Source organism: Oryzias melastigma, linkage group LG23, assembly GCF_002922805.2.
Source record: "Oryzias melastigma strain HK-1 linkage group LG23, ASM292280v2, whole genome shotgun sequence".
Classification (NCBI taxonomy): Eukaryota; Metazoa; Chordata; class Actinopteri; order Beloniformes; family Adrianichthyidae; genus Oryzias; species Oryzias melastigma.
Window position 1 is genome coordinate 1,795,978 of NC_050534.1, and position 6,988 is coordinate 1,802,965.

Sequence of the window (6,988 nt, forward strand, 5' to 3'; positions counted from 1 at the left end):
TTCCTTCCACTCCCTTTCAAGTGATCAACTTGTGATTTATTAATTGATATGTTATGTATGTATTATGACCTGATTGCTTGAAATAAACCATTTCATTCATTCATTCATTCATTCATTCAAAGTAAAAGCTTTTTTTCTGGGAAAACTATGAAGTGATTGAAATGATAAAATGTGAAGTAATTCTTTGCTGTGTTCTGGTCTAGTTGTCCACAAGCAGCACTCACAGAATCAGAACACAGTCTGGGTCTGTCCTGGGAGAGCAGACTGGGACGCTGACCCGCTCAGCCCTCTGTTAATGATATTTCTCTCCCTAATGAAGTTGGAACAAGCAATCACATTAGGACATTAAGCTACACATCTGGTATGTTTGGCTTCCTCGGACAGTTTTTGTGCTCGTCCACAGAATGGCGGTCTGGATCTTTCTGCTTCTCTGAGACCGAGGTGAGAGCAACAAGAAGGGAAAACAGACACAGGCAGGGAGATGGAGAGCTGTAATTTAACGCGCTGACAGAGGAAGTGAGATCTCTTGGGGGTGTGTTAGTGTGACAGTTTAAATGAATAGAGACATCGGTTAGTGTGTGTGTTTGTGTGGACAGGAGGAGTGATCTGTGCTCTCTGTGTTTTACTCACCCTGTCAAATCCAAGACAGCTCAAAGTGTTTTATCAACCGTCCTCCATCTGTCTTCCTCTGTGGTGAAAGCTGAACATGGTGGAGAGTGTGCTTCCACGTCTCATAACCTTGTTTGTTAGGATGGCATTTGCTTAAATCTCCCCCAAACCCTTTCCTTATTCTGTGAACATGTGGACATTCTTCTCTAAAGCATAGTATTTGTACCTCTATGGTTTGTTTGGTCGCTCCAGTTTGTAACCCTTTGCCTGCTTGTAGAGGTGTGCCATTACATTGCTTTGAACTCAGCCTAAAATGTTTCATTTTCTCCAAAATGGCCCGTGTACCTTCTAATCCAATGCATCTCATGTCAATTTTGGTTGTGCTTACTGACCTGGAACTGTAGCAAAGTGCTCAAAAATCTGTCCAAATGTTTTAGTACAACTTTGGTACTACCAAACTGTATGGTATGTTGGAGCATTGTGGATACCAGACTGTTTTATTTTGGCTAATGGACCTTGAAAATAGATCTGTGTATTGATTTGGGCCTTATTTGGAGCCCCTTATGGTCCAAAAGATACATTAGACCAGGGGTGTCAAAGTCAATCACAACATTTTTTAACATAACTATGAATAAAAAAAGGCAGGAATATTATTCCAGAATAAATCAACTTAAACCTTAAATAACTTTCAATATTTTACCCTCCATAAGAATATATTTTGTCAACATTATACAAGTTAGAAATAAGCACAAGATAACATCGGGCCATTAAAAACAATAAAATAAAATCATCTGGAGGGCCGGATAGAATTACCCAGAGGGCCAGATCCGGCCCCCGGGTCGTGACTTTGACACGTGTATTAGGCCCTCAGTAAAAATGTAGAACAGATGTTTCTAGTACATGTGACAGTCAGGTAAAAAAGCACTTTGTTTAAAAGGTGTTGAGGTCAGTAACGGACGAAACATTAAGATCCAGATAAAAGCTGTCAGATTTGCTTGTTTTGGTTGGTTCTGTCTCTGTTCTGTCTCTGTTCTGCCTCTGTTCTGTCTCTGTCCTGTCTCTGTTCTGTCTCTGTTCTGTCTCTGTCCTGTCTCTGTCCTGTCTCTGTCCTGTCTCTGTCCTGTCTCTGTTCTGTCTCTGTTCTGTCTCTGTTCTGTCTCTGTCCTGTCTCTGTCCTGTCTCTGTCCTGTCTCTGTTCTGTCTCTGTTCTGTCTCTGTCCTGTCTCTGTCCTGTCTCTGTCCTGTCTCTGTTCTGTCTCTGTTCTGTCTCTGTTCTGCGCTTCTTTAACAGCTGGTTTCAGTTTTCAACCACCTCAGCTGCTTCCTGTTTGTTTCCCCCCTAAGTCCTGTCTTTCAGTTCTCATCATTCATACTAATTTTAACCCTTTAACACCTGTGGCGTCGCTGGTGACACTTGAACACAACATCCTTAATGTACTTTTACTTTTCAACCGTGAACACGATCAATGTAATTGGAATTATGTTTACAGTCGAAAAGTTACAGTAAATCAAAGAACATAAACACTGGGGCTCCGGTGTTAAGGGTTGATTTTTTTCAATCACATTTATTAAGAAAACAATGACGGTTCTCACCAGTGACCAAGACCTGCGTTGCTCTTGAGGCTTTTCTCAGATTTGTCCATCAAATGACAAAGCTCTTGAATCTTGATTTGCTCTGTAATGTCATCTAGTGGTAAGAAAACAGTCCGATTATTGATACTGCATTCAAGGCCTGTGATCAAAGGAACCTCACCTTACTGATAAGGACTGCGCACACTTGAACCCTTTGCTATGATGAAGCGGGGAATTCTCCAGCTCAGACGAAGGTTTGAGATCCCTGTGGTCTGATCCCTGAGACTCAAGTCAATGTTCAAAGACATTTTGATCGTACTTGAATTTACCTCGATTAGATCCTGTCTATATGCATCTTTAACCTGTTCTGTTAACTCTGCATAGTGAAAATCTTCTTATTTCTTTTCTAAAGGTTATCAGCCTAACTAACAAATGGACAAACTATTGGAATTAAAGAAATGTGAAATCCGACTTACTCCCCTGGACCAGTGGTTGAGTGGTTCCTGCCTTCCAGGATGGGAAGTCTGACCCGTATTTTACTGATTACTAGAGTTGATTTAGGGATACCGACCACAGATTGTTCACTTTCTCGGATGGATTCACATCTACGACCTCTCTAACTACCCTGAATTTGGTTTCTGTCAAGTGTTTGAGCACAGACAACAGGACACTGTCTGAAACTCTAACAAGCAGGTTATTGACAAAAGAGAAGATCAATCAAAGCCATTTCAGCTCTTGTGCTTGTTGCCATCTCCTCTTTTAGGGCTTCTTTTTTTCCCACTTGCCACTGCTGTCACACATCCAGTGATGGGGCAGGGAGAGGGGGTGGGGCTTAAGAAATAAGAAAAAAATCACCTCTGCCACATACCCCCCAAAAATCCCCCAAAATTTGCACACAGTACCCAGTAAAATGAGTCTGGGGTATAGTGACCCTTTAGTGAGGGTTTAATCTCTGATGGGGCTATTTCATAATCCACTAATCCATCCATCCTTCATCCATCCATCCATCCATCCATCCTTCATCCATCCATCCATCCTCCATCCATCCATCCATCCTTCATCCATCCATCCATCCATCCATCCTTCATCCATCAATCCTTCATCCATCCATCCATCCATCCATCCATCAATTTTCACAGGATTGATGGAGTTTATCCAATGGAAGGTGCTAGATAAAGACTACATCCCACACAGGAAGAGGTTGCCATGTTGAATTCTTTAGTAGCAGTTACAAATATGGATTTTGTGACAAAAGTGACTTTTCCCTGTTCCTCACGTTTTATTTCATTTACTTTACCAGAATATTGAGAACATTTATTTATATGAATCCATGGGTCAAGCTGAACAATTATTCTTCTAAAAATGTTATAAATTTGTTTGTCAGCCCAAGTTACCAAAGGATAATTTTTTTTTCATAAATTTGTCACATGCAGCTTTGACCAGGGTGGTTGGGGCAGAAAGGGGGAGTGGCGTGTAGCAGCCGCTCAGCCAGTGAGGAGGGGTCAAACGGGGTTGGCGAGGGCAGGGGCCGGTGGTAACTGCGGACCATTTGATGCCACTCTTACCTTTAGTTTGGTTTTGTCCTTTAACTTTCCCGCCATTTCTTTCATTCCAAGTTCCTAAGAGAAAGTTAGCGGTGTAAACACCTAATATTCAAGTGAAACTTTCTTTTTATGACTGTTCAGAAACATAAGAAACCTAATCATTGCTATCCATTTAAATAGCTTTTACCAGTCCTAATTTGATGTCACAAAATCTTTAAAATGAAAACATTCAATGAAAAAAAAACAAAAAACAAGTGCATTTAATTATTCTCTGTACTTGTGTAATAGGAGGGATTCTTGCAATTTACTGACCATCTTCAGTTAACCTGTTATGTAGTAAAACCTTTACAAATGCAGTGCAAGGTTGTCAATTTGGCATGGGTGCTTTAAAAAGAGAGCAGCCGCATTATTCTGCTGTCTGCAGCTTGCAAGGCCTTTGAATAGACTCATTATGAGGAAGTATTGAAGTCTGCACCGGAGCTGAGCAGCAACCATGCACTGAGTCACCAGTGAGTGGAGCTCCACGGCAATGAGATGGTGGAGTTTGTGATGCCGGGGGTAAATATTTTGACACTGCAGCAGTAAGTGAGGGGTCAGTCACCATTTTTGAATTGAAGTCCAAACTTTCAAAATGAATCAATTCCAAATGGATGATGTGTTTATTTACAAAGCATCTGTCGTCCTCTTTGATCTGTTTTTGTGACTTTTTTTGTAAATATCCATCTTTACAGACTAAAGAAAAAAAAACTTTTTTGCCACTCAAGACAAACCTGCCCAGAAGCCAGGCCTGCTCAAATCCATAGGTCATGCTCTAATCCATAGCGCTCTTCCTGACCCCTCCAGTGAGTTCCTTCACAAAGGCAAAATCAGATGCACATAATAACGTCTAGTGAATACAAAGAAGCGTTTCCCACCGCTGCCCCCGTCCTCCAGTGTCTCGCTCGTATCACACACAGATTTCAGCTTCTCTTGTGGGGAATTGATTGTGCCACCACTCAGCTGTTAAAAGGACATGTCTAAAGCTTTTGCTCAGCTTCTTACCATTACACAAGTCTTTCAAAGTTGCATGCATGCGAGTTTGTGTTCACACACGTGATGCAGAGAGCCATGTGTTGCATCTGAGTTTCATATCGATGTTTGCTCACAAAACCTTATATTGTTGTTTGATGGAGTTTCATAACGCCTGTTGGTTGACCCAGTTTGTGAGATGATTGTAGGAAAATTATTTATTGTCCATTACAAACATTGCTAGACAAGCTTATTTAAGATTTTTCTTTTTAATTACATGTGCTCAAATTTCTCTATATTACGTTATTAAGGCTCAATGCCAATGAATGGTCTAGTTTTGAACTGATGTCTTACAGAAGACGCACTATAAGATGCATAAAGCCAGACAAAAGAGTCAGATCAGGTCCATCAGTCAGTCAGACTTGATTAACTGCGTTCAACTCTGAACTGCCTCAACTCTCAAACTTGTTTGTAACACACTACACGTTAGCCACGCTATACATGAGCCATGTTAGAAGCATTAGCGTTAGCGTATATACAATACCTGTAACTTCCAACCTTGTTAGTAGCACGTAGAAAAAACACAGTCTGGCACCTCTACACATTAGCTACATTAGAACGCTATACATTAGCGATGGTAAAACGCTATACATTAGCAATGATAAAATGCTATACATTAGCCACATTAAAATGCTATATGTTAGCCCTGTTAGACCGCTATACATTAGCAATGGTAAAAGACTTTATGTTTGCCACATTAGAACGCTCTACGTTAGCCAAGTTAGAACGCTATATGTCGCTGCATTTTCGGTATGCAGAAGCAAATTGATTGCACCGCTTACCCCGCATGCACGAACCACACGTCACTTCCGCTCTTCACCCACTATACCACAGAGTCATTTCCAAAGAGTAGAACTCCTTGATCACAAGAATTTATGTTTTTCTCAACAACCGAGAGCTTCTCCTGACTGGATTACAGTTCGGAAGAAAGCTACCGAGTTGCCGTTAATAACGTGTTTGGATTACAGGATAAAATAAAGTGTTTTGAAGTGGCGCTGTATCCTCTTAGCTTAGGGAGTAAACTCCCGTCATGTAAAAGTGCAGAAGAAGAAAACATTTGTAGTCCGTTTGTAGTCACTGCAAGATCGTAAGGTCCTGATCCTGAACGTGTCTTTTTCCTTTCGTGTTTTCAACAATAAGTGAATGTTTTCACTATGATAAGCATTTTCAGTGCTATATTATTATCCTTCGAGGTTATTATTGTTTTTTCCGTCCGAAGACCGGAAAATGCTTTAGCGGAAGTGACGTGTGGTTCGCACATGGGAGAGCGGTGCAACCGATTTGCTTCCACATACCGAAAATGCAGCGACACTATACGTTAGCCAAGTTAGAATGCTACACGTTAGCCATCTTAGAAGCATTAGCGTTATTTACAATACTCGTAATTCCCAACCTTGTTAGTAACAGGTAGCAAAAACACAGTCCACCCCCTCTACACATTAGTTACTTTAGCCACATATGCGTACTCAAAATACCAGTAACTCCCAACCCTACATTTAAATAAAGAGACTAATACCACTAAGAAAACACAACTGTGACTATGTTAACTCCTAACTTTGTTAGTAACATTTAGTCCAACACTGCTACACATTAGCTGCATTAGCCAATTATTACACAATACTGTAACTCCCAAATTTGTTTGCAGTACATAAAAAACAAACTGATACCACTAAAAATAATGTAAATGTGACAATGTTAAACACCTATCTTTCTTTGTAACATGTAAAAAAAAAACCTTCCACACTGCTACACATTAGCTGTGTTAGCATATTTACATACAAAAAACATTTGACAGACCACCGTGTTCCTTTCAAAGTCATTTCAACATCAGTAAACACAGAATAAGAGAACTGTCATTTTATGAAAAAAATTAAGCCTTCTCAGTGCAAATTATGGTGTGAAAAACACAACACACTAAGTACAAACTATTTGGACGCATACAGTTTCTTTTTGATTTGTTTTTCTTTACATTTGATGCATAAGTGTAACTATTACACAAAAGTTTGTCGTTAAGTTCAGCTTGAGAAAAGTTTCGTAAGGCCGCATGTGTGACTGTGACCTACAGCTTATGTCATATTCTCAGCCATTTCTCAGAAGCATAACTTTAGCAGAGCTGCGTGTCTGGTGTTGAAGTCCTTCCTCTTCTCTGGAGCGCTCCTCTTTGTCACGTCCAGCTTCTGTTTTCTTCTAAAAGC